The 4,745-nt window shown below is 26.9% G+C and overlaps 1 protein-coding gene across 1 annotated transcript in view; it reads left to right on the top strand.

Moving 5' to 3' along the window:
- The first annotated feature begins 3,693 nt into the window (after window positions 1–3,693).
- The window catches only part of LOC106689079 (uncharacterized), a 27,631-nt gene continuing 26,579 nt past the window's right edge, over window positions 3,694–4,745 (top strand). The window contains exon 1 of the mRNA XM_067052885.1: window positions 3,694–3,811. The gene's annotated coding sequence lies outside the window, so the exon portion shown is untranslated. The remainder of the gene's footprint in view (window positions 3,812–4,745) is intronic.

Below are 4,745 nucleotides of genomic sequence, written 5' to 3'. Positions count from 1 at the left end.
TAAGCCCTAATAGAGCTATTTACGTTCAATAGTTCTCGAGATATAGCTTTTTAAAAAGCAATATTTCATAAAAATGTTCTACAGTACTGAAAGATCAGTAGTTAATGAATTTATTTTGAATAATTTATATCTCAAAAGTTTTATATTAAGTTAAATTTCCTTTATTTTGAGTATTGGCGTCTTATGGATCTAGAGATTTATTTTTTCAAAAATCGAACATTTCATACGAACAACTAGAAATTAACCATTTGTGAATATATTTTGTCAATTATGATAGGAACTACTACTCCTACAAAGATAAACATAATTAACTATTTTATAGTAAATTTAACTAGCTTTAATTTGAGTGTTGGCAGACATCTGTTCGTCCTATGGTACCTGAAATAAAGTTTTTCAAAGCTCAAACTTGCTGTCCGAACAAATATAAATCAATTTAGTTTAGGAAATATCATAAAAACTACTATTCCTACGATTGGTAAGGTCATAAACTACTTTATAGTACGTTAAAATAGCTGTAATTTGAGTGCTAATAGACATCTATACGTCACATAGATTTTCTAGTGTAGTTGGTAGTTTTAAAGATATAGAGCTCCGAATGAAAAATTAATGTTTTTTAAGGTTTGGAACAGCCGTCATTTTTTATTCCCCCTACCTATACTTGGCAAACTGATTAGTTTTGACTAATAATTATGCACAGTTTTCATTAAAGTAATCAAAAATTGGGGTGAAATAACTGTTTTTTTTGTTTTTTTATCCTATATTTTAATATCGATATTCAGTAACCGATAATATCGGAATATCGATATTTTTCTTTGATAATATCGGAATATCGGTTTCTAAAAAAAAAAAGAAAAAGAAAAAAAAAATACAAAATATCGAAATAAATATGTAATTATTAAAATAAAACATCGATATTCCATTTAAAAAATGTCTACTCCTTTTGAACAAAATATCTATATTTCCAAAAAATAATATCGTAATATTGTTGGTAATATTCATATCGATATTACAACAATACAAAATCTCGAAATAAATATGTATTTATCAACATATAACATCGATATTTCATTTTTAAATTTTCTATACAATTTCCAGTCTTTTTAAACAAAATATCGATATTCCGATAAAGTATACCATTTTTAATTTTTCTATATAATTTTCTAGTCTTTTTAAACAAAATATCAATATTTCGATAAAATAACGTCGGATATTGTTGCTAATATTCGATATCCATATTACAACAATGCAAAATATCGAAATAAATATGTAATATCAAAATGAAATATCGATATTCCATTTTTAATTATTCTACACAATTTTCTTGTCTTATTAAAATAAATATCGATATTTCGATAAAATAATATCGGAATATTGTTGTTTATATTCCATATCGGTATTAGAACAATGTAAAATATCGAAATTATTTCTCTTTTACCACTCTTTATACACTTTTATTACTAGTAATAAAAGAGAAATAATTTGACTGTGATTTTTAATGTATTTTTGACATATTAGGTAATTAAACAAATGTGAGATATACTGATTAACAAAAAATAAGTTTACCTAATGGTTTTTAATGTTGTTCATAGATATAAATGTTTTGACCTGGGCAGAATAGCCTGTATGGAGTTTTTTTAAAATGGTTAAATGATATGTCTCATAGTAAATTAAGATTGTCCCTGAAGATGGCCGAATTGGCCGAAACGTTGGACGTGTAAATGAAATAAATGTTTTGAGACTATAATTTGGATAGTGTTTTTGAATTATTTAGTATGTAATTATTACAATTTTGACTATCAGGGCGTTGTGAAGGATTTAAAATTTTTAAGCTAGATAAGTACAAATATGAATTGATCTCAAGTGATACAACTAATAATTTAATTAACTACTACTAAAATGAAAATAAAGTAAAAGATAATAATTATTAAAAAAAAAAATAATAATAAAAATAACTGAAAGGTTTTTGAAGTTAATAATAAAGCTGCAAATTTACAATTAGTGAATTAATATAATAATGAGAATAAAACAGATATTACAGAATATTATAATAATAAGGATCCAATAATATCTATTACTAAGCACAGACATACATTGCTGATTCTAATTGTATTATAATAAATAAATTATGTGGAGTTAAGAAAAAATACAGGGAGATATGGTCGTTCGGTGAATCAAAATCAATTATTGGTAATCGTAGAAGTAAGAAAGTACCTTGTTAAATACTTATTTTTTATTTTTTTTTATTTATGTATTAGTTCTTCTGTTAAGCGATTTAACAGATATGGTACGATATAATTTTAAATTTATTGTTATAGGGTGTCATTATAAATTTAATTTTTTTCCTAAAATTTTTAGATATATTATTTCTTTTCTAAATAATTTGGTATATATAAATTTTATGATAATTTTATAGAAATAAAATATTTTAGGTGGTAAAGCAACAAAGATTTTCTCTTTTTTTTATCACTTATCGGCCACACTAAGGACCACATGAATATCAACGGTTAGGCTTCTCTGGGAGTCTTGATTTTCTTTCTTCCCCTCGCAGCTTCATGATTCTCGACTGCCTTTCTTATCTTCAGACCACTTCGTACCGATTTTTTTACCTCTTCCAATATTGGTGAGATTTTTCAATGTTTTCCTATACGTATCTCTATCTAGACAGTCGGTATCTGAAATTTTAATTTCTCTCTCATTTGATTCGTGTATCCTCCCATGTTTTTGTAGCTAAGAATTTTTTTTAAAGATCTTCTTATTCAATCTTTCCTCCTTCATCCTCTTCATGTGCTCATAGAACATCAGCCGTTTGATTCTCATCTCGGTTTCCAGGTCTTTGATGTTTCTGTGAATCTCTTCGTTAGATCTTAGCCTATAACCTTCTTGTGTTTTCCTGGGCCCATAGATTTTTCTTAAGATCCTCATTTCTATTTTTAGCAATAGTTAGATAAGCATGTGGTCTCCACCCAGTATAAAATCACAGGCCTTATCACAACGTTGTAATGCCTTAACTTTGCATTAGAGGAGAAATTCTTCTTATTGTAAATTTCAGTTGTTTGAAAGATTAAATTTTCTAATTTAGTGGTTCTCTCGCGGATGCTCTCTTTCTCAAAACCGTTGTGACGAATTATTTCTCCTAAGTACTTAAATTTTCTTGTCACTTTTATTTTCCATATTCAGTGTTTACTATTTTTTTCTTGAAATTTACTTCAGTAGTCATGAGCTCTGTTTTTTCATATGATATTTTTAGTCCTGCTTTTTCTGATATTATTTGTAGGGTATTTATTTTACTAATAGCCTCTTCCTCTAGATTCTTCCAACAGTGTGAGATCGTCAGCAAATGCCAAACAACTCACTTTTATATGATTGTTTTTGTTCCCTACTATGGCTCCTGGGTTATTTTTTTTTTTCCAGAATTCTTTCATGATTTTATCTAGAAATATATTGAAAAGTATTTCGTCGCCTTGTCTTAGCCCTGTTTTATTATTGCGGTGCGTTATTGTTCTTGAATATGTTATAGTGTCGTTAGTTTGATTTTAACTATTATTTTTTCTTTTATTTATAGCTCACCTTCAACATAGAAGTAGAAATAAATACGTAATATGAAAGGAACGTTTTTGAATAATATTAATTGGACATCGATTAGAAGGGCCGTGGAGGATCGATAGCGGAGGGGGCCGACAGGTGGCAGCACTGGAGCCCTTAGTGTGCCAGTTGTGTTCTAGTTCTCAGAGAGTGAATGTGTCGTTCGTTATCGTCTTGTGTTGCGTTCGGTGATCAGTGTTGTTTTTGTTTGCTGTGATATCACGCCGAGGTATGTCATTGAATTATCTATTACAAAACATGCCTTAAACTAATCGTAATAAAAACAAATCTGGAACATCAGCAATATAAACGATTTAGTGCATTGCGTAATGGTGAAAACAACAAAGCAATATTGCCATTATTTCTATTAAAAATTATACAATAATTAATTAATTTAAATTTTTTACCGAACTAAATCATTTAAATTCAGTTATATTAAAACTTTAAACACCCCAGTGTTTGAGAATCTTCAACAAAACAATTATTAAAGATAGGGATAGTTTCTTAATAATTCTGAATTAGTGAATTATTTTAAAACTGTTTTGATCCTTCATAATTCCTGAACCAATATCTCAGTATATATTTTTCACATTTATCCTAACATAAAATATATCACAAATCATGATTTTTCTGAGACTTAAATATATTCGAATGTTAGTTTTTATTCGTGCGTAGGTTTTAATTGATATAATTAAATGAGATTTAAACAAATTGTATAGTATTTAGGTCAGATTCAGCTGCATCTAATGCAATTAACCTATTTCTGTTCAAATAAAAATTATTTGCTTTTTTATATTAATTGCATAATAGTTTTTGTTTATTGGATTAAAACTCAGTATACATTAACGCTAATTTAATAATTAATATTTTTAGTCGTATTAATAATATTTAATTTTGTTTATTATTTTTTTGTTTTATTGATTCCTATGGTGTGATGAAAATATTTGATCAAAATGTAATTTTTATGATTAGTATAGATATTGAGATATGTCACTGACACCTGATGATTTCCAATCAAAAGGAGTTGTCAATTAAGACTTAATGAATCTTGTAAATAACAGGCGATTAACTCTGTACAAGTTTCTTTGTTGTTTTTCTATACTTTAAAAATAAATTTTTCTCACAATTATTACTAAAGTATAATTACAATATATTAAATTATT

This window comes from Halyomorpha halys, unplaced genomic scaffold (assembly GCF_000696795.3).
Source record: "Halyomorpha halys isolate HHAL.00 unplaced genomic scaffold, Hhal_1.1 Scaffold1275.1, whole genome shotgun sequence".
NCBI lineage: Eukaryota > Metazoa > Arthropoda > Insecta > Hemiptera > Pentatomidae > Halyomorpha > Halyomorpha halys.
This window is presented reverse-complemented; position numbering and strand designations above follow the sequence as displayed.